General features: G+C 41.8%; 1 protein-coding gene across 2 annotated transcripts in view; it reads left to right on the forward strand.

Annotated features, from left to right (window-relative positions):
* Nucleotides 1-213: 213 nt before the first annotated feature.
* LOC309560101 (fibronectin type-III domain-containing protein 3A-like) overlaps nucleotides 214-24,165 on the forward strand; it is a 180,113-nt gene continuing 156,161 nt past the window's right edge. For both annotated transcript variants that reach the window (XM_082263631.1, XM_082263632.1), the window contains exon 1: nucleotides 214-408. The gene's annotated coding sequence lies outside the window, so the exon portion shown is untranslated. The remainder of the gene's footprint in view (nucleotides 409-24,165) is intronic.

Consider the following 24,165-nt stretch of genomic DNA (forward strand, 5'->3'; position numbering starts at 1 on the left):
GAAAGATGACTGGGACTGCAATGTATGTCTGCCAGTCAGCACACAATGCTGGGGCTGTGTGGGTTTCCCATGCACTGAAACTATTTGCACAGTGAAGGGGGGGTCAATGTGGATTTTCCTAGCAGGGGGGGTGCACATCTCCCTGCCAGCACAGTGAGGAGAGCAGTGGGCGGAGCTGTCTGGGCCGCCTGTGCCCGGCCGCTTCTGCGCAGGCGCACCTCCCCGCATTCCAGCATGGCGCTGCAGCCCGGCAGTGGAAGAGCTGCGCACTGAGATTGCAGCGGCCCCGGGGACACCACGGCACAGGGAGACGGACACCGGGCGACCCGGCTTCTTTTTCACCCCGTCACCCCCCTCCTCCTCTTCCTTCACCCCTTCTGCCTCGGCTTCCCTACCGACCGCACCCAGGTAAGCACCGCTACGCTTCGCTGACATCGCATTCCTGCCGGATAGTGCTGGACACCGGTTCCCGGTATGCCTGGCCTGGTCACATGACTAGGGGCAATTAGCATCAGAAAAATGCAGCTGACACCTGATTGCACCGTCTTGCTGATTGGGGTACATGGGTGATCTGGGGCTGTAGTCACCCCCCCTTTTTTATTATTATTATTAATAATATTGGAAAGATCTGATTGGTTGCAGTTTCACTTTGGTTCATCAATCATAATTTTTTCTTTTTTTTTAGTTTTTTTTTTTTTTTTCTGTGGTCTGAGTTGGCCAGGAGATGCAAAAGTGGCTTGTAGGTTTTTTTTTTATTGATGATGCAAAAGTCAAAGAGAGGAAGGCAGGGGTTAATAGCCCTGGTAAGGGGTGATGGATGTGCCCCCCCCCCCTCTGGGGTGCCCCCAGTCTGCAGCGCCCCTGCCTTTGCCTCCTGGAAATGCCACGTAGACTGCAGACAGCGCTGCGCCTCCCCCCCTCCTCTCCTCTCTCTCACTCCTTGTGGATTCCTCCCCCCCCCCCAATCACAGCTCTCTCTCTGGTTTATTAGAAGTCTTCCTCCCAGCCATTCCTATTTATTTTATTCAGGGATCTCCTTGAGGCAGCGCAGTCTTCACCCCCTCTTCCTCGCTCCAGGTCATAACAAAGGGCTATTGACTTTTCGGGTGACGTCACCCTCATGGACAGTAACTTGTTGCAGGCGGGCTCCAATGTCAGCAGCAGAGGGGGGGGTTTGGTAAAGTGAATGCTTGTGGGGGCCAGAGTCTAGGATTAGGGCTATTCAGGAACTGAATGAGCTTCTGGATTGTCAATTACTGCCACCCCCCTCCTCAAGAATCTCAGTCCCATCACTTCCACAGATGGATGCCACTGCTGCTTTTTTTGTTGTCATTGTAAATATTTGCATCATAAGTTTGGGAAGCCAAAATATTTGGTTTTGTTTGGCGTTAATGTTTTTCTTGAAGGGATGTTAGTTAAGGAGAGCGTTATAGGAAAGTTTAGAGCAAGTTGTGATGCTGATCGTTTTCATCAATGGGTAACAAAGCAAGAATTCCAGAACCCAGACTTGTTAAAGCGGAATTCAACCCAAATACAACAATGTCATATATTGCAGCTTACCAGTTCTTGGATGTGGTGGCTGTGCGGTTGTTTTTTTCTTAAGTGGAACTATACTCACCTTGGGTCTGGCGATGTGGCATCCCGGAGCGTTCTGCCAGCCATTGACATTTTCAGATGGCCAGCTTCTGGGTATCATTTGCCAGATCAAGATGACCTCACTTCCGTGCATGCACTGGAGTTCAAGTCAACTTGGTATTGCTGAACTTTTACAGTGAGTTGGGCAAGGGATAGACAGGCAGGTAACTTTAATGTAGAAGAGATTAAGGCTCGGTTCACATATGTTCAAATTGCATGCAGTTTTTACCGCATTTCGCATGACAGACGAGTGTGACCGGATCTCAATGGAGCCAGTTCACACAGGTCCAGGGCGGCCGCGGAGCGGGTTGCAAAAGGGTCCTGTGCGTTTTTGGGTCCGTTCCAGGTGCAAATAGGCCTAAACCGTGGTCGTGTATATATATATATATATATGTGAACCTGGCCATACATTATTCAATTTTCCTTTAATTTTATCAAAACCATAAAATATGAGGTCAAACCTAAACACTTTCATTTTCTATGTAATCAGGCAGGCCTTAACACAACATAGTCAAAGGTAAATCTTAAGGAAATTGAATAAGAAAATTGTACAATGCAAGTCTCTCTTCTGTAATACAAATCTTGCCTATTCGCCCACAGTTTGTTGTTTTTTCCCCTTAAAGTCCCTCTTTAAGTGCTTGTTCAGATGTGCAAAAGCCCTTGCTGTCTCTCTGAAACAGTATAATGGTAGATCACTTTAGAAAGTGCGGTTGACTGGCTGCATGTCACCTCTTTGCCGTCTGCTTTAACCTTGAAAAACTGGGCCAACATGCCGCAACCACATTCATTATATGCAGTTGCCAGGTGATTGCAGCATAGCCCCATTAAAGCGGAACTAAACTCAGAATACTCACCTCCACCTTCCATGTGGCAGTTACATCCCTTATCAGCTGCTTTTAGGCTCCATTCACACTACCGCGACTTGTCAGCCTGACAAGTCGCGGTCTATTGACTGGTACAGGACCCATTCTAATAGGAGCGACACAAGTCGCTCCGACTTAGAAAAAGTCCTGTACTACTTTGGGGCGACCTCGGAGCGACTTGCATAGACATTCATTATATGAAGTCTGTGCAAGTCCCACCGAAGTCGCGGTGCACGGGACTTCACAGGTCGCCCCCGTAGTCGAGGAGAAGTCATGCCGCTTTAGTGTGAATGCGGTCTTAGTGCCATCTGGTCACCTATATGAATGAGCTCTTGGGCCTTTTTTTTTTTTCCTTTTTCTCCTGGTGCCTCTGCCGGAAATTCTGTCTTTTTTTTTTTTTTTTTTTAGCTTCCTTTTTTACAGACCAAGCTGTCCAGACAAAGTAGCAGTTACAGGTTTGAGACAAATGATGTAATAATGAGAGGGGTGTTTACAGTGGTCAGCTTTTATTCATTTAGGCCAGTTTCACACTGGTTGGGCCCCAGTTATGGGTGTATCCATGGCTTATACACACTTTTAACCGCGGTCCCATAGATTTTCTATTAGGTTGTGCGTTTTCTGAAAATGCACAAAAGATGCAGCATGCAGGTGTTTTTAGTGCGCATTCAGAAACATGCAACCTATAAAAAAAAAAAAAAAAATCTATGGGCTCGCAGCCAAAACTGTGGATACACCAGCACAGCGGCTGATAGAAAATCTTTTATCCCAAAAGGAGAAAAAAAAGCTGTTACTGTAACTGCTTGCAAAGTGTTGTTTGAAGTTTGGCTTTAATTTGTTAGTCAAGTCCAAATAACTCTGCTAGTCTAACACTACCCTCTCAACAGGTGCACAGGTTGACATTGCTCCTTCATTTAGAGTGGGCACACCCTAAGGGTCCTTTTACACTGGCTTTTCACCCGGCGGGGATCGATCTACCGATCCCTGCTGTGCAGACAGATGACAGGTCCGTCTCCATTCTCTGTGCTGAGACAGACCTGTCAGAGCCCTGCTCTCCTCTATGGGGAGATCGGATGATAATGGACCGCCTGTCCATTTTCATCCAATCCCCAGACGGATGGAAAATAGGGTTTCCATTCGCCTGGACTTCATGGACTGGACCGGATCGGATAGCAGCGGACATGTCACTGCTGATATCCGCTGCTCCACAGGGGTGCATGGAGCATCTGATCAGGTCCGCCAGAAAAACTGACAGGCAGACCTGATCAGAAAGGGTCCTTTCACACGGGCTAACGAAGAAAGTGTTTTATTGGCCAGATCACCAGGTGAAAATAAAGAAGGAATAGCCTAAAAAAGCTAATTAACAAATTTAAATGTGCATTTATCATTATTTTATTTAGCTGTAAATATAGGTGTACCGTTGTATAAAGAATGGACTTTTTTTGGATAGAGGAAGGGCGAGTTAAAACTCCTGCCATTTTTTTTTTTTTTTCCTGACTGTGTCGTTTTGGGGAAATTTCCCTTTGTTTTCTGCCTCCGAGATGCAACAGGAAGTTAGAGGAAATTTCTCAAAGTGGCTCCTGAGGGATTTGAAGTTAATTTCTCTAAGCAGTTCTTTGCTCATTATCCCAAGTGCTTCAGCTTTCAACATCAAGACATTTATAGGGCAAATAAGCTAGTAAGAATCGCCAATGTAGCTTTAGGCCTCATGCACACTGGACATTTTTACAGCTGCTCTTTTTGGATTCAGACATTTTTTTTCTGCAGCCATTAGACTCCCCAGCATGTTATCCTATGTGTCCATGCACACATAGGCTATTATCAGTGTTTTTTGGCAGGAGCGTTTTCTGGCTGGAAAAAACCCCAGAACTAGTGGGTTTTAGAGGAATTTTTCAGCTGTAAAAACGCTCTTACTCTGATAAAAACTTAAAATGGTTGAAAAACTTGGCTATTCAGCGTTTTTAAGCCATAAGATTTTGTGGGAGTATAGTTTTGCTAAAGAAAAGATGAAACGCTACAGCTAAAATGCTGCAAAACTCATTCTATAGCTACCGCTACTGGCATTTTTATAACATCCAGTGTGCATGAGGCCTTGGTCTTATGGGGGGTCACAGTGGGACTGATATACAAGTTGTGTGTTGTCCATACCACCAGCGTTCTAGCGGGGTCAGTTGGTTTTGCAGATTAAATAAAGGAAAGGTGATGTGCAAGTTGGAGAGCTGTTGGGTAGGCAGAGTTTAGGTGCAAGGTGGACAGCCAGGGCCACACCAGCAAACATTTTCACTATTTTCCTGTTGCAGAGACACAGGGAACAGATGGGAAATCTCCCCTTTAAGGCTCCTTTCACATATAGGTCCGTTTGTCTGTTTTTCATCCATCCGTTGACAGATGAAAAACGGACATCAATGCATCTCTATGTGACAACGGATGATCATCCGTTCACATCCGTTTTCATCAGCTTCCGTCAATGTCTGTTTTTTGGAACAGATGAATGCCTTATTTTTCATATTTTTCATCCGTCAAAAAAACGGATCGGACGAAAAACGGATCGGAGGAAAAACAGATGTAAATGCACAAACGGTCTGTCGTTCATCCGTTTTTTTTATTGGTAGTGGATTTAAAAAAAAACGGATGAAAAACTTATACATTTTGACGTGACTGAACTGATGAACTGAACAGACAGTATAGTATGTGTGAAAGGGGCCTAAAGGTGTTGTTACTGTATTGGTTTTCCCCACTTGGGAATTTCCCCACCTTTCCTGTTTTTATGTTGGTAAAGTTTTAGGTTTCCCCTTATTTGTTGTCCTGTTGCAATGGTCACAGAAAGTGTTCTTATGAGGCAAATGTCATCAATAAAACATGTTCTGATGTAAGTGCTTTAGCTTTTTTTTTTTTTTTGTGTGTCCTATACAGCTTTGTTTCTAGTAAAGGTAATTTTTTAGTTTTTGCTGACTGTTGTCATTGAGAGGGAGCCGTTGTTTTGTCTTTTGGTGAAAACAAGGAAAAGTGACAATGTAGCACCATGTTTGTTATTATAGGTCAGAAATCGCAAACAAAAACTTTTTAAGGCTTCTTTCACACAGTCTACCTCCGTAGTCGGATCCGTGCTGCTCAGTGGGGGGATGGATACACAGATCCCCGTTGAGCAGGCAGGTGACAGCTCCGTCTCCGCTCTGTGTGCGGAGAGGGAGGTATCGGAGCCCCATGCATCTCTATGGGGGAATCGTCTGTCCGCTCTCATCCGATCCCCTGGACGGATGGAAAATAGGTTTTCCATCCGTCCGGATTTCACGGACAGGATCAGATGCGGATGGCAGCGGGTGTCAGCAGACATGTCTCCGCTGACATCCGCTGCCCCATGGAGAATCATGGAGGATCAGGTCCGCCTAAAAAACTGACAGTCGGATCTGATCGATCGTGTAAAAGGACCCTAAGAAGCCATGAAGGTGCTCCTTTCAAAGTCTTTATTATTTGGGGAAAAAAAAGCCAAAACAATTAGCTGTGATTTGTATAGGTGTGTTGGCTACCTGGCTCCTATGATTGCCCAGACTATACTTCACCCACCTGGGTTCCTCCAGAGGCTGGCTGGGCTTTTCTGAAAAGAGAAAAGTGACAGATGATCTCTCACCTACACCGACCCCCAAAGTAAGGCTACCCTCACACACATAGATTTCTCTTAGGCCCCTTTCACACGAGTGATCCGATCAGATCCACCTGTCAGTTGTTTAGGCTGATCTGATCGGATCCCCCATGCATCCCTATGGGGCAGCGGATGTCAGGGGATACAGGTCTGCTGACACCTGCTGCCATTTGCATCCGATCCTGTCCGTGAAATCCGGACAGATGGAAACCCTATTTTCCATCCGTCCAGGGGATCAGGTGAGAGTGGACAGGCGGTCCGCTCTCATCCGATTCCCCATAGAGATGCATGGGGCTCTGACACCTCCCTCTCCGCACACAAAGCGGAAAGGGAGATGTCACCTTCCTGCTCAGTGGGCGATCTGTTTACTATCCACTGCTGAGCAGCACGGATCCGCCTACGGAGGCAGACCGTGTGAAAGAGCCCTTATTCAGGCCGCAGGCTGAATGAGGGAAATCTAATAGATGGTCTCCTCTGATGGCTCAGATGGGTTAAGGAGTCTCCTCTGATGGCTCTTGTATTCTGATAGCCAGCACTCATGGCTATTAAATTACAAATAAAATTCAAAAAAAATTTCCGCGCTGGTGTGACAAGTGAGGTAATAATAAATGTCAGCAGCCAACACAAAATCAACCAACAATGATTCAAATTAATAATAAAACGTAAAAGTGTAGCGCTAAAGGTAAAAAATATTAAATAGTGTCCAAATGAATAAACAGCTGATAATCACAATACTGTGTATATGAGAAAAAAGGAAAAAATTAGTGTCCAAATGAATAAGTCCCATAGAAAACTGGTGTGAAGTCAAATCAATCCGCATGCACAATAATCCAAAGGGAGATCTTCCCGTGACACCAAGGGTATGTGGAAGAAAGGAACACCTCTGTGATGGGATAATAAAAGCAGCTTACCAGATTTCCATGGCTACTCAACTTAATGAGTCAGCCTCTCCCAGCTTTTAATCAAGACCACTGAAGATCTGATATTACATGGATGCTTATTCAGTACAGATGAACCACCTCTCAAGTTGTGTAAAGGGATCAATACAGGATAAAGTTTCCTCAAAATTTTCCAACAGTCATAAATGAATATGTAAGGAAAAAGAAAACGAAGCCCATAGCGTAATCCCGTTTAAAATCACAATCTTATTTATTTAAAATGGTACTCACAATGTGTCATGAATAAAAGGCAAATCAATTGATATTCCAAGGGATGGAGGTGCGGCGTCCCGCAGGTTATCCCAGGCAATAAGAAAATGAAGGCCGGCAAAAGTTGCAAGGGGCGTGTGGACGTTGCGTCTGGAGTCGCCAACGTTTCGTCTCAAAACGCCCAGACGAAGTCTATTGAGACGAAACGTTGGCGACTCCAGACGCAACGTCCACACGCCCCTTGCAACTTTTGCCGGCCTTCATTTTCTTATTGCCTGGGATAACCTGCGGGACGCCGCACCTCCATCCCTTGGAATATCAATTGATTTGCCTTTTATTCATGACACATTGTGAGTACCATTTTAAATAAATAAGATTGTGATTTTAAACGGGATTACGCTATGGGCTTCGTTTTCTTTTTCCTTACATATTCATTTATGACTGTTGGAAAATTTTGAGGAAACTTTATCCTGTATTGATCCCTTTACACAACTTGAGAGGTGGTTCATCTGTACTGAATAAGCATCCATGTAATATCAGATCTTCAGTGGTCTTGATTAAAAGCTGGGAGAGGCTGACTCATTAAGTTGAGTAGCCATGGAAATCTGGTAAGCTGCTTTTATTATCCCATCACAGAGGTGTTCCTTTCTTCCACATACCCTTGGTGTCACGGGAAGATCTCCCTTTGGATTATTGTGCATGCGGATTGATTTGACTTCACACCAGTTTTCTATGGGACTTATTCATTTGGACACTTGGACACAATTTTTTCCTTTTTTCTCATATACACAGTATTGTGATTATCAGCTGTTTATTCATTTGGACACTATTTAATATTTTTTACCTTTATGGCTATTAAATTACCTGAACAGTGTCTGCATCTTAATTTTGATGCAGCCGAATTTCGGCTGTCTGTTTTCTAATTGGCTCCTTTGACAAAAGTAGATTGAAAAGTTGACTTTTGTCAAGGCGGTTGGTGCTGACATGGCTACCCATGGTGAATCTTCGGCAGGAGCCTGCTCAATATCGAGCTGTTTATATGGCAGGCTTTAGGGGTCACTTCAAATTTCAGTTTGTTTAATACCATAATTTCCACTTGGTAATAGAGAAGAGGGTTTGGGTACATCCCATTCTTTTTTACCTTTAAAACTTTTTGCAACCTATTGATTACTCAAATGTACTGTTGTAGATATAATTTCTATCTGGGGTTGCGTGAAACATGAAAGCTTTTTTTCAAGGGTTTCTCTTGTAAAAAGGTTGAGTAAGGCTGATCCAGTTCAGATGTGGAATGTTGTACTCTGGCAGAGATGTCACAAAATTGATTGATTTAGTAGAACCTGCATTGGTTGAGGATCTCCTCATGCTTTGTTGTATTAGTAAATCAGAGATTATCTGCCAAAGGTCGCAGCAATGAGATAAAGGTGCATTTGCATCAGTGGTTTGTAATAACTCGGATATTTGTCATTAGAAGGATGAGGGATGGTGGATTTTGTAAAAGTAAACTTTTAAAAATGTATTTTCTAATATTGGGTACAGCGGAGAAAGATTAAAAAACGAAACACCTAATTGGATGGCACTACAGCCTAACCGTGCATGTGACTTGCAGCGGGCTGGTGTGAATGACCCTTGACTGTACATTGTAACTTTGTGGCAGCACTCAAAAAAAAAAAAAAAAGCAGCAGGGGGTTAATATGTGTCAACTAAAAACAAAAAATCCACTGCTTGGATGAAAGCATTGCCAAAAGATTTATGAATGGAGGAGGACCTTTCATTCACCCATTCATCATCCAGTCATAGTTCGCTTTTCATTCATTAAGCTATAGTACAGCTTCCATGAAAGGAGGAGGCAGACCTTTAATTCATCCACCTGTCCTCTATTCATAAATTGAGTTTTATTCATAGTAGATATAATACAGCTGCTTTGAATGGGGGGTTGGAAAGTGCAGGCACCCTTGATGAGTGCATATGTTGGTTCCTTGGTTCTATTAACCCTCATGGCACTGGAAGATTGTAGCGGAGGGAGGGTAGGGGGGTCATTGGAGGAGGAAGATTTTAACTAATGCCTCGTACACACGTACCGATCCGATCGGCCGTCTTTTGTCCAGGGATGTCCTGTCCGCTGAAAAGTGCAAAAGACTGCACACGAATTTTGTCGGCCAACAACTGCCGACTGCAGAAGTGATGTCATGTGATGGTTAACTTTCCTTGTCTTTTTTTCTTTTCTGAGCATGCCCAGTCTTGCTAATCTGCTGTCTGTCGGCCGAAATCTGTACTGACTGGCGAACAATCGGCCGTTCTGGTGTTGGCCAACAAAAATTTTAATGCTTGCACGACAGATTCTGTTCGGCCGAAAATGCGCTGTCGGCTGTCGGAAGCATCATACTAACAAGCCTACAATCGGCCGATCGGTCGTCGGCCGAATATTTACGGCCGACAATCGGTACGTGTGTACGGGGCTTAAGCCTGCAGCTATCAGCACACGGGACTCCTCACATTGACTGTAAGAAATGTCTATTGTAAAGATATAAAGAAAATGTTTTTAACTAAACTTAGGCTTTAACAATAAAAAGAGGGACATACTGGATTTGCTTTAAAGTATACAACGCAAAATGTGCTAACTTAGAGGTAAATATGTTAGGCCACCTGTAGTACTTAAAATATTCAGGTTACTGTGTGATGGGTTCTCTTTAAAAAGTATCTAAACCCGAAAATGATGCAACAGGAAGTCAAAGCAAATCTCCCCAATGGGATACAGATGACAAAAATAAAATTTACAGGGGTTCTAACCCCCCCTTACTGTATGCAAAATTTAAAAAATTATATTTTATGAAACTGCAAACTATGTTATCAGCTTTCTTGGCTACCTTCTTTAAACTACAAAGCACCCCCTCTCCTCCCCCAAATGTAATGGAAATGAGGGTGTGCTTGTAGTCTAAATCAGGCGAAGAACCGTTCTCCTCTATAGATAAAGTACAGTGCGTGAGTTGTTTCCCTGGGACAGGAAGTGTTGTTATTGGCAGGATCAATAGGTGCAAATAAAAGGAAAAAAGTGCTGGTTCAATCTTCAGCGATGTCAGGTGTCGCATGTGATTCGCACTGCTCTGCAACTCGCATGTGATGTCTGTGCGATGCAAATTCAGCCATACAGATTGTATGGTAGAATTCGCATCGCATTCGGACCAAACTTGCACAGGACCCTTTTTTTGGTCCGTACCAGAATCTGACCTATGTGAACCGATTCCTGTCCGAATTGTCAGTTCGCACTGCGATATGCGAACCGTTCTGGGGGTGTCATTAACTTTGTATTGACACTCCCAGCAGTTCTCATATGGCAGTGTGAACTGCCTGTGAGTCGGGTGCGATGCAGGAACCCGCAGTGGATTGGCAGGGTTCCTGTATCACACCAATGTGATTCGGCAGCGCTAAAAGTGGGTAATGCTGCAATGTATTACATATTTGTTCAGCTTGTACTTCCAAGGGCAGAAAAATGAGCAGAGTACAATAGCAAACAGTCCATGAGGGGTTCTTGTTTTGACTTCACTTTGTGCTAAGAAGATTTTTATTGTCCTTGTGCAGTTTTTTTGTTATCTTTATAACTAGCTATAACTAGATTGCACTGCATTGTACAACTGTGGTGTATATCACCTAGTGATGGTGCCTGTACAACACCTTTTTATGTTCCTTCTTTTTTAATCCTGGTATTTTATTTATTTTTTTTGCCATTTGAAAAATGTGTGTGTTGAGGATCCTGCTTGTATAGCTGCATTTTTCCCAATAACCCTTATCTGGAAACGAGTGTCCTTCTCAGAATGCTAGCAATGCCAACAAGAGGAAATGACTGACTCAACATTCTGTCCAAATATAGGTTTTTATCACACAAGTGAGCCGGATTAAGGCTGCTGTAAGTTAACTGTGTGTTCAACTAGGAAAGGCTGGGTGCTCGACTACGAAATTGCTTTATAAATATATACACAATTTAGTAAAAAATACTCCCAGGATTGCATTTGATTTCTGCACCTTGGCTATCTGGGACCATGCTGGGTATGCACTACTTAATGCACTGTATAAAAAAAAAAAAAAATCTGTATACCTCTTTTTAATCCACTCTGATTTGGGTCACATGCTCTTGCTTCCCTGTGTCAGTGAGCAGCTGCTGCAGGGGAGAGGAGGGGAGCGCGAACAATGGCAAGGCCATTGGAGCCATCACAGCTTTTATTTTAATAAAAGCTGCAGATTTAAAATACTGAGATAAATATATATATATATATTCTATCTATTTCCCCCAAAACATACTGCTTCTAGCCAGTCCACTGACCCTAGGGCCCTTTCTCCTCTCCCAACAACAGCAAGGGTGTAGGCTTTCCCTTGACTGACTGGCGCTCAGTCCAGTAGTACTGGGAGCCCAGACTTTGTGATGATGCACCCCCAGAGGGGTGTCAATGACGGGCTGAGATCAGAGGCAGGAAGGGTAAACAGAGCTTGGCAACCTATTTCTTTCATGCAGGAGAAAATGGTGGAGAGGGCCCAAAAATAATTAAAAGGATATTGGTGTTCTACTTTTAAAGCTTATACGAGTTTTTATTGATTGTATTTAGACTTAAGCCCCGTACACACGTACCGATTGTCGGCCGTAAATATTCAGCCGACAACCGACCGGCCGATTGTAGGCCTGTTAGTATGATGCTTCCGACAGCCGACAGCGCATTTTCGGCCGAACAGAATCTGTCGTGCAAGCATTAAAATTTTTGTTGGCCAACACCAGAACGGCCGATTGTTCGCCAGTCAGTACAGATTTCGGCCGACAGACAGCAGATTAGCAAGACTGGGCATGCTCAGAAAAGAAAAAAAGACAAGGAAAGTTAACCATCACATGACATCACTTCTGCAGTCGGCTGTTGTTGGCCGTCAAAATTCGTGTGCAGTCTTTTGCAGTTTTCAACCGACACGACAGCCCTGGACAAAAGACGGCCGATCGTTCGGCTGACGATCGGTACGTGTGTATGAGGCTTAAATTTAAAAATACCTGTACAAAGCAAGTTCAGAGGCTGACCTCTCCTTCTGAAAATGCTAGTTCTTCGAATGTTGTGCTAAATCAGTGTCTATTGTACATTCTGGGCTATTGACCCAGAACAAAAGTGCAGAAGTTCTGACAGTTCTAATCTGCATGCTTGTTCCAGGTCACTGATTCAGAAGGTATTGAAACCAGAAGAGTAGAATTATAGCTAGGCAACTGGCATTTTCAGAAGGACCGTATTTGCCACCTCTGTAAATCTCTCTCTGCACAGGTTCCATTTAATATGTCAAAAGAGCAGTAGGTCTTTGTTGTAAATGTAGCATGCAATTCTGATTTATGAAAACCGGAGGGGCAAAGCAGAGTTTCTGCAACACCGGTATACTTTCAAAGCACATTTATACTTTTTGCCCCCTCCTCCGCTGACATAACTAATTCTCCCTCCGCAGATGCTGAGACCCAACGCCCATGGGGATTGTTTACCTCCCACACCACAAGTCCTCCCATCTCCTGCCTGGACAGTAGGGTCCCATAGAAATGTTTTTTGGTGCTCATTTACCTCCATCTCACAGCTGGAGATGGAGGACAAACCTTACTTGTTTCTATGGGGCTCTACTGTATGGAGAAGAGGATTAGCAGCATGGTATGTAAACCACCTCTGCTGTAACTCTACAGCAACCACCTGTGACAGTCCTGCCAACTCTTAGCTCTGTAACACCATAGTAATCACCACCATTATAATCTAGGACAAATGAGAAATCAGTTAGGAATGGCTTTATTATTTTTAACACAATCGCACAGCGGAGAGATTGGCGCACTAACATTGGATACCCGCTGAGTTGAGCGAAAAAATAAACTTCCCATGGGTACCCAGCAGAACTCTGGTCACCAGCGTCGCTGTGCTGTCTGGCATGAATATTTAAATCTGAGGGCTGGCTGAATGAAATCACCAGAACCGCTCCATTATGTGTAATTCCACTGTGTTATATATACACAAGGGACTGGCTGTTGCCCTAAGATGGCTAGTTAGACTTTCCCTTTTAGCTTTATGGGAAACTAGAGAGTTTGGTTGCTGTAGGTGACACAGAAAGTTCTTTAGTCTGACCGTTTATATTAAAAGGTCCCTTGTTTGCTATAAAAGTCACACTTTACTCTCCAGCTGTTCCCACCTATGATATAATGATCTCATTTCTGACCAGTATGGACTTAGTCCCAGTTGAACAGCTGTGCAGTTGGCATATTCTCCCCTTCCATATGATTCAGCCTCCTCTTTTCCATTCTCTAAGCAGCCCTAGCCCATCAGTATTGAATTCCATTACAATGAATCAAAATTCATCTTGTAAAATTCCATGCAATAACTGTATGCTGCCGACACTGGGACTTACTGACTGCAGCGTATATCTGCAAATACTCTTCCACTTTTTTTTTTCTTTTTTCTATTTTGTCCCATGGAACAAGCCATCACAAGTGGAATGCTTGGGTGAACCTGCTTCTATATTGTTGTAACAAGTTGAATGCCCCCCCAAATCAGTTAATCTTGCCTAGGCTGTATTCAGGCAATACCTTGGCAATGACATTGAATAATGAACGTCTAGAAGTGTTTCCTGGCAGACCCTCGGCTCTCCTATAAATAGCCTTTTCAAAAATGAGTAAGCTAATACTCTGCAGGGTTGGCTTTACTTTTTTGCTCATATAGATGCTCTTTTCCCATAGACAAACAGTGACTTCCTTGTTCTCTCTAAGATATCAGATCTCCTTAGCTTATCGTTCTGATATTCAGTGATTAGCTGCCACTCTGTAATGCAAAGACGTTTTTGTGCTGAAAATTGCTATTGTATAGAGATTGAAGCGAGACGAAAGATGTTAAGTGGCTTTATGGTATATTATTTTTTAGCTGTTCTTTATGAGCAAAGCTGAAATTTACAGAACTTTAAAGCATATTCTAATAGATTGCAGTGGGTTACAGTGCTGTAAAACTTGCCTCATCAGCTAAACCTGTTGGTGTTTTTGTTGTATGGTGTAGGCTTGGCGAAACTAAACGCAGAAGAAAATACTATCTGGATGACCAGAAGCGCATTTGTGAGGTCAGGCACTGATGTGGACAAGAAGGCCTGGCTCTCAGTCTCGTCTCTAATTCATCCCAAAAGTGTTCTATCGGGTTGAGGTCAGGACTCTGAGCAGGCCAGTCAAGTTCCTCTACCCCAAACTCGCTCATTCATGTCTTTGTCTTTGCTTTGAGCACTGGTCCAAATCATTTGATGGAGGAGGTATTATGGTGGGGGGGTTATTTTTCAAGGGGTTGGGCTTGGCCCCTTGGTTCCAGTGAAGAGAACTCTTAAGGCATCAGCATACCAAGACATTTTGGACAATTTCATGCTCCCAACTTTGTAGGAACATTTTGTTGATAGCCCCTTCGTGTGTCAACATGACTGCACACCAGTGCACAAAGCAAGGTCCATAAAGACATGGATAAGTGAGTTTGGGTTGAACGAACTTGAGTGTCCTGCACAGAGTCCTGACCTCAACCCGATAGCACACCTTTAGGATGAATTGGAGTGGAGGCTGCAAGCTAACATCAGGGCCTAACCTTACAAATGCACTTCTAGAAGAATAGTCAAACATTCCCATAGACCCATTCTAAACCTTATGGACAGCCTTCCCAGAATAGTTGTTATAGTTGCAAAGGGTGGGTCAACTCAATATTGAACCCTACGGACTAAGACTGGGATGTCATTAAAGTTCATGTACGTGTAAAGGCAGACATCTCAATACTTTTGGCAATATAGCGTTGCACCTGGCATTGTTCACAAGCTCTAAGGGTGTCATCCGCATCTTTGCTTTTACTACTTCCTATGTGACTGATGTGGAAGAAGAATGACGTTTTTCAGTGGCTGAATTCTTGTACCAGTAAAGCACCTTAATAGTAAAGCATGGGTAATGGCAGACCCAAAGCTTATATTTATAAAAACAGGTTGGCAATTGCAGCTGTTTTTTTTTCTTTTTTGTCAGGTTTCCTTTAAAACAAACCGGTCACTGCTCACTGTCTGTGTTTGAGTACGCATGCTTGTCATATTAGTGCGTCTTAATGGGGATGAATGGGCTGCCTGCGCTCAGCTAGCTAGAGGCGCAGAAAGAAAACATCCTGTTCATGGTATATGGGCCTCGGCACCCGTGTGAACATGGCTCTAGGGCAGACCAAAGGTTCTGCTAAGAACCCAAATCTGGTTGCTCTGAGAAGGTCAACTTTGCCTTCAAGGAGTACTAATGGAAGTGGCAGAGCTTTGCCCATCAAAATGGCTTAGTTTTTTAATGTAATGGCACGACGCTTAAGCGGCTGCAAATGTGTGCATCAGAATTTCTTTATACTCCCAACTAAGGAACAGCTAGTTATTTTACTGACTAATTTGCTGGAAAATGTAGAACACATTAAGCTCTTGGTTTGGAGGAAATCTGTGACTTTTCTGTTCTTTTTGGTCTTTTATATCCGTACAAATCATTTTATTGCTATCAGACGCTTGACTACTTTTTCGTTAACTCTGTGCTAGTCACAACATTGATTAAAGAATCGTGCAATTAAGACTTGTGTAGTCTCGTCTTCTCACAAGACCCAGTAACCATCTTCTGAATGGTTGCCATGGGAACGCGATGTAACAAAAATTACAACATCTGTTACCAAAATGTGCTGAAGTAATCCTGTGAAGTGAAAAATCCAGGAACCGCTTTGTACCTTTCACTTTAAAAGAATGACTTTTCTGTGCCTTTCTTTGAAAACGAAAAAAAAAAAACTGCAGTTTTTGTGTGAAAAGGTAGAGGTGACGTGACCCCTGCATTCCAGACAACCTGATGTAATGTCCCAGCTTTGTACCTATTAGCTTCAACTTAAAGGTTCATTTAGCATTTAAAAATTTTTTTTGCCGTAGCCAATTGGTCAAGTTATTTATCTGTGCTACACATAGCATTCATTATATTTTTTTACATTAAAAATACATTTTAAAGTATGCTGTAAATGATTACAAAATTACATTTTTCCATTTTCAAAAGCAAAAACTTGGTGGTTTCAGGCTTTACTAAAATGGATACCACAGCCGAGAGGAATAAAACATTGAATTCAATACTGTAATCTTCTGGAACTCTTGCAACTCAGTTCTTCTGAGGTCTGCAAATTAGGTTATTTACACTTTTTACAGGAGTTTATTATACAGAAGGAGATTTTTTCATGATTGCAACAAATTCAGGGCGAAAATTCAAACTGTACTTTTTACCATGGGGGAACTGTAAACACAGCTTTCTGTAGAAGTCTCTGGAATGTTTGAATAGGCATAGTATTATGTGCCTAAAGTTCCTCTACTGCGCAAGCAAAAGTTCAACTTCCCCAGCCAGAACTTTAAGCAACGCTGTCACTTGGTGAAAAAAATTGTTACTTTGCAGAGGCATACTTACGTGCTAAGGAACAAAACAAAGGCTTAATAAAAGCCAAAAAGAGGTTAAAGTACAGGGGTGACCTGTCATGTAACCTCTTTTTCACTTTGTCTATAAAAAGTAGAATTCCTGACAAAACCAAACTACTCCTAAAAATGCTCCCTCCACGTCCCAACACCTATGCTGATCAACTTGTGTAAGAAAGAGCTATATACTTATCTAGATTTTTCACACTGCTTGTGTACGAAAGAGCTATAGACTTATCTATTTTCACGCTGCTTCAGTCTGGTCACGTGATCCACCTCCCCTCTGTCATCTTGTGGTGCTGCAGGGGGAAAAAGGGACTGCCAACAACAAATGGGCCTATGGCTGATGTCATTGCTCCCAGATATTGTCGAGTGATGTTTCTTCTCCCCTGCAGCCACAACTAGCTGACACGGGAGATCATGTGACCAGACTGGAGCAGCCTGAAAATAGGTATGTATAAGACAGAATAGATGTTTGGATAGGGAAGGGAGCATTTTTAAGATTAGTTAAAGCGGAGTTCCACCCTGGAATTTTTTTTTTTTTTTAAAAATACCCCCGGGACAGTCAGGGCTAGTGCATTCCACAATGGCTAGCCTCTGATCTGTCCCGGGTTGCACTTACCTGTTGGGACAAATACTTACCTTGAAAACGTCTTGTCCAGCGCTGCCATCTCAGATGTGGGCAGCTTGAAGCCAGCGAGATCCTCTTCGGCGTCCTCTTCGGCGTCCTCTAACGCCTTCTTCGGTCCCACGATGCCCTGCGCCGGCCCCGACGTCACTTCCAGGTCGCGCGCGTCATCCCTCCACAGCTTCTGGGCATGCCCAGAAGCTGTTTAGAAGGGGATGACGCGCGCGCCCCGGAACTGACGTCGGGGCCGGTGCAGGCGCAATGATTCCTGGGAGCGATGACGTTCAGCTCCCAGGAATCATTGCAGAGCCAGGAAGTGACGACGGGCCGCGGCCGAGGAAGGAGGAAGAAGGAAGTAAGGTAAGTATATTTTCTTCGCTACGAGGTAAGTAAAAAAAAAAAAAAATGCGATTATCCATTTCTTTTTCAGGTGACCCGGAGCGAGAAGATGGAGGTAAGTATAAAATTAGGGTGGAACTCCACTTTAAGTTTAACCAGGAATTCTAATTTTAATAATTTGTTTTGTTCTTTGCCAATTTAGATTAGGTTACTGGTCAGAGCCTATACATTTATTTGTGGAAGGCGAGTTGGTGGCCACCTAGAATAATAGTAATACTCAACTCAGGGGAACTCCCTGTGGTTTTTACCTATCTGGCAAGTAAAAGGGTCCTCAATTCAGTGTCTTGAAGTGCTTCAACCTCCAGTAGAATTTTTAGCATTCCAAATACTACTTGGTTGTTGGATTTCTGTCTATCTCTCGCCAGCCCCCACTTCGCTGTACACTGTGGTTTATCACCAAGGCAAGTAATAATGGCATAGGGACTGATGGGAGAAACAATGGCACACGGGACATACTTGTAAAGATTTTGCTGGAGTTCTTGGCTCTTGAAGAGTATTAAGTGATGCAGGGATCTGAAGTATTCTACCACAGATCTTGGGGAGGACAGTTCTGAGCCTTGATTGGAGGGAAGGGACAAACCTCAGTCCTCACAGTACACCCCGAACATGCACAGCTGTGTCTGTCGCTCTGTGTGCTGGATCTCTCTTGGTGTCCAGAAAACCTGTCAGAAGTGACTCATGCAGGTAACAAAGGTATGAGGCAGCAAAGAGAAATTGCACTCAGCATTTTTAATAGGGGCAAGTACACCATATAGAAGGATGTGCTTTGTTTATATTTCATGTCTGAAGTTAACAACCGCTTTAAGTGACAGCTCCAAGAATGCTATGGCTCCTGATATTCACATCTCAAGATAGTGGTATTCAGCAGCAGTCCCAGTCCTTTTGTGGTCTACACAATATAGACTTTTGAAGTTAAATAACATTCATAATATCTGCTAAATGCTTGTATAATAGTTTGGGCAGATTGGTATTGAAATAAGTAGCCTAGTGACAGGTTCCCTTTAATGGCCTGTGTCAGCAGGCTTTTGTTTCAGATGGATTTTGCATTCCCATTCAAGCCTATAGGAATGCAAAACCTGCTTTTAAATGTGTCAAATGCAGATTAGAAAAGGATAAACTGTAGGTTAAATTCACCCTATGGATGAATTCTTAATGATTGCAGAAGCATCTCAAACTGATGCCATCAACACAAGCCCAAAGCCTGTCCACAATGACCCTAAAAGGTGGCCTATTTTTGATCAGGTGTCATCTTTGAACTTTGCTAAAATAAAAAAAAAAAAAAATAATAATTTGAAAAAAAAGAAAAATATCATGGACAACCAGGATGCACTGTGTATGCATATTTGTTCAAATTGCTGTTGAGGTAATTTTTTTTTTTTTTAATTTAAATTTTAATACATTTTTCATTGTACAAATTAGTTTATTCAGACAGTCTTGCTTATAAAATATACAAAACCCCCCTTACCCCCCCCCCCCCCCACGGAGACGTCTCCTACTCAGTCTTAAAATTTATTTTCTATCTTTCTTTCCCCTCACCATCCTCTTTCAAATACCTCTTAACTCAGTATATTTGCTTGAGTACAAAGTCTATCCATTTACCCCAGATTTTTTAAAAAAATGTAAATTACATTTTTCCCATAGTGGTAAATTTCTTCCATATTATACGTTTTTATCTACTTTTCTAACCCATTCGCCCACTGTTAGCCTCTCTGGTTTTTGCCATCGTTTTGGAATTGGAGCTTTCGCTGCATTTATAAAATGTGGCATCAGACTTTTTATATTGTTTTGTTGTGAGATTAGTGTTGGGGAAAAGGTAGATTCCAGGATTTCTGGCCAAGTCCTTCCCCGTGATTGCTTAAATCAACTGGGTGACCACTACCTAGAAATCCTGTTTCCTTGGTCATTCCCACCATATATGTATTATTGTTCCCTTATTCCCACATCCCCATGAGCTTTGTCGTTTGTTATATGCCATCTAGCCAACCATTTATAATTAATTTCAATTGTTATTATGTCTGTTGCTATCCCATCTGCTAATTTTAATATTTTCTTGATCACTCCAGTTTGTGCCAATCTCAGCCTTCCATTTTCCTAGTTAAGGCGGAGTTATCGGTTCCCCTATCCTGGTATGAATCTTTCAAATCTGGGATAGGCAATGTCTCGTTTTTTTTTTTTTTTTTTTTTTTTTTTTTCAAATGGCACAAAGTTTTCTCCTGACCTTATTGGTTGGGGTAATGTTTTTATAGTGTCTCAATTGATATTTATTTCATCTATCACCAATAAATCCCCTTTGTGTTTCAGTTCCTGAAATGTGCACATTTCTCCCTTCTCCATTACATCTCTTAATGGTGCATTTTTATCCTTTATCCATACACCAAATAACTCATTCCCTGGTGGAAAATAGTTTGTTCCTGATTAACGGTATTAATGGTGAATTAAACTCCCATTTTCTAATTTCTGTGCAATGAATCCTAAACCTTCAAAACATGCTTTGTCAGTGAACTAGTATCCTTCGAAAAGTGCTGGTATTGTTGTCGTATCCATAATATCTTATTCAGCTTTCTATTACTTAACGTGTTTTGCTATGTTTACGCAACTTTTTTTCTTGAAAATTATACACCGAAAATTATACACCGTATCCTATCTGTGACTCGTGTTAGTAATACCGTGTTATAATCTATTTTAAAGTCAGGCGTTCCCAGACCTCACTGTTTTTTTTTTTTTTCGCCTTACTGAAAATTGCAGATCGTATTCTTGGTTTTTTATGTTGCCATATAAACCCCCAATATCATCTTTTTTAGTATATTGAAATAGCTCTTTGGCACCTAAATCGGGAGCATTTGGAATTTGTATAAGACTTTTAGTAAGATTCCCATTTTGATCCTATTTATCCGTCCTACCCATGAACGTGATCTCAATGTAATTTTTCTTCTTTTAATATAATTTAATAATGAAATATAGTGCGGCTGATACAGGTTCTGCCATTTAGCTGTCAGTTTTATCCCTAAATATTTTATTTTTTCCTGCCATTTAAATGGGAATTCCTCTTGTAGGCATTTTACTTCCTTTTTCTCCACATTTATGTTTAGGATTTCTGATTTTGATTTTTAAAGTTTGATAATTCTTCATAACATTTCAATAGTTTCATTATATTTGGTAGGATTATTCTAGGGCTTGATACATAGAACAGGATATCATCTGTGTATGCTGCCACTTTGTTCTTCCTCTCCTATTCTCACTCCCTTTATGTCAATATGCCAATATTCCTAATTGTTGCCAATAGAGGTTCCATGAGTCAGGGCAAATCGCAAAGGCGAAAGGGGACACCCCTGTCTCGTTCAATTTAAAGGTTTGTGACAGGTTCCCATTTGTTTTACTTGCTGCCATTGGTTGTTTATACAGTTTTTGGATTTGTTGGATCATGCTTGGGCCCATCTCTATTTCCTCCAATGTTTCTAAAATAAAGAACCAATCCACCCTATCAAATGCTTTTTCAGCATCTACTGGGGATTTCTCTTTAATCACTTTTTATAATATTAACTTATCCTTACTCCGTTGTCTCTCCCTGGGATAAACCCTACTTGGTCCACGTGCATCCTTCCTGGCATTAACCTTTTAATTCGAGCAGCAAGTATTTTAGCGTAAATTTTTAGTATCTACATTTAATAGCAATATAAGTCTATAACTAGAGCACTGTGTATTATCCTTGTCTTCCTTTGGTATTACTGTAATAAACACTAGCAAATATTCCTTTCTAGTTTCCTCTTCTTCCTCCATGGAATTCCAATACGAGCAAAGTTTTGGTGCTAATCATTCTTTACATTTTTATTTTATAATACATCACCGTAAAGCCATCAGGTCCTGGACTCTTTCCCATACCTAACTCTTTTGGTACTTTAAAGAAGTCTTCTTTAGATATTGGTCTTTCAAGTTCTCTTTGTTTTTCTTCCTTTAGTTTAGGTAATTTTAGCTTCTTTTAAGTAGGTTTTTATCTTCCCCTTCCTTTCTATTTGTTCCCTAGGGGGCCTTAGTGTATAAAGGGATTTATAAAACTTTCGAAAAACTTCTGCAATCTCCACAGTTGAATATACGAACTCCCCCTTGCCGTTTTTATTTTTTTCTATATAGTTTCGGATTTCTTGTTCCTTAGTATATTTGCAAAATCTTTCCCTGGTTTGTTCCCCCATTGGTATCTTTCTTTGCTAACTCTATAGAAAATTCCTTGTTTCCTGCTCCCTGAGCCTGTTTAATTCCTCCTGTTTTAATAATAGATGATGTAGTATTTATTTTTCGTTTCCTTTTTTATGTCTGTTTTAACTTGTATATTTCTTTTAATATTTGATTTATTTTGTTGAATCTTTCTTTTTTTGAGTACCTTCCGCTATTAGTATGCCCCTGATGTAAGCTTTATGGGTTTCCCAGACTGTAGCTTTGGATATCTCCTGGGTCTCCTTTAACATGAAGTATTCTATTTCTTTCTTAATTTTTCCTTCAATCTCCTGATCTTGTATTAATATTTAATTTAACCTCCAGTTGTTTATCCTATTCTGCTCTTCTGGCATCTTTATCAGTCTATGGTTGTTCAAAGTTCCCACATATCCTAATATGGCTGACCCCAATTAATTTTATAGTATTCTCTTTTTTTTCCCTTTTTTTGGATCTTTTGCCACTGCTCTTCCTCCCCCTCAGTTGTCCTTGTTATTTCTTCGGACCATCCTGGTATGTCCGGAACTTGTAAGTCTAGTCTATTACAGAATTATTGCAGTTTCTCTGGGAATCTTGGTCTCGCTGATCGACCCGCTTTTTTGTCCTTTTAAGCATGCCGGGAATCCCCAACTATATCTTATATTTTTTGTCTGCATCTATTCCAAAAGTGGTTTCAAGAGTCTTCTTGCTAAACGTTTCAGGTGCTAAATCTATAAATATTTGAAGCTTCGCGCCTCCATAGTCCAGTGCTGTTATTCCCTTCAATTTCTCCCAAATCTGCGCTTTTTCTTCATAGAACTGGAATCTCACTATTGCATCTTTGGGGGCTTCTGCTGGTATATTTTGAGGTTTACTAATCCTATGTACTCCTTTTTCTATTTTTTTTTTTATACTTTCTGTTGGTCTATCCAAGAGGGGGTTAAAAACACTTTACACAGCTTTTTCTTCAGATCATCTTTCTTTCTTTCTTTGGAAGACCTCGGATCCTTACGTTTTTAATTTTTTTTTGGTCTCCTGTTCAGATTCTCCTGATCTGCTCTATAACATAGTTTTTTTGTTTTTTTTGTTCTGATTGTAGAATTTTCACTTGTTCTTTCAATTTAGTTATTTCGATATCAGAGTTGTGCTCTTGTGAGCACGCACAGCTGACGCTGCTGCCTTTCTCTCTTCTCCGCCCCCTGATCTTTCCAGCCCACCCCTCTCCACCGGAGACAGTCTGATACCCGCTGCCGTCCTCCTCACAACACCTCACCGTTCATCCTGTTTGCTGGAGCTCCACTGAGGGCGAGTTAGCACATTGGACCAGTACACCGCACAGCAGCACCATAGGTTGCTCGCCAAGGGGAATCTTAATACATCCCTTTAGTCACTCCTGATAGGCATCCTCTTGGAGCTCTAGCACACGATCCCTGCATGCGCCATGTTCAGGCCACTCTCCCAATGTACTTTCATTTCTTTCTGCTTGTTATGCTTTAACTGTTCTAGGAAAAAAATCTCACTGAGTGAGCTAGTAAGCTGTTGCTCCAGGGCACAGAACCTCTCCTTCCAGTAAAAAAGCAAAAACTGATGCACAATGAACCAGTACTGTAGCTACTGCTGCTAATTGTGTAAATGTGAACTTTACCAACATGCCGGTAGTCCCATTATGTAAATATTTGCATTGCCCTTCATTGTTTTATTGCACGAATACTTTTCATGGTATATGAAGTATATAGTTGTTGGTGTACTGACGTGTGTAACTGCTTATATTGGCATCTATAAATCTTCCTTGTTCATAAAGTTAATGGGCTTATTTATCAAGCCTAAAATAAAGTAAAAATGAAAAAAAAAAAACTACCCATAGTGCCCGATCTGTTTAATAAAGAAAAAAAAAAGTCTGATTTGTCTGTCTGAACATTTATCGGCGGTGTCTGCATTTTTTCAGAGTCCTTCTATAGCCGAAACAAATACAGAGCGATCACAGACTGATCTCTTACATGTTTGAGGCTCCATGCACCCTATAAGCTCAAGACACCAGCAAAAATGCTGGCAATTAGCATTTTTTGTTAGCTGGTAGTAGTGGTTTAGGAGCAATTGTTTATGGTGGGTTTTTTTTTTTTACAGTACATTGCAAAAACAAAAAAAAACCTTGCTGGAACCAGTTTTAGTAGCGTTTTAGGATCATTAAGCATTTTTTTTTTTTTCTCCTAGAAA

This window comes from Pelophylax lessonae (assembly GCF_965119305.1).
Source record: "Pelophylax lessonae genome assembly, chromosome: 7".
In the NCBI taxonomy this organism is placed as follows: Eukaryota; Metazoa; Chordata; class Amphibia; order Anura; family Ranidae; genus Pelophylax; species Pelophylax lessonae.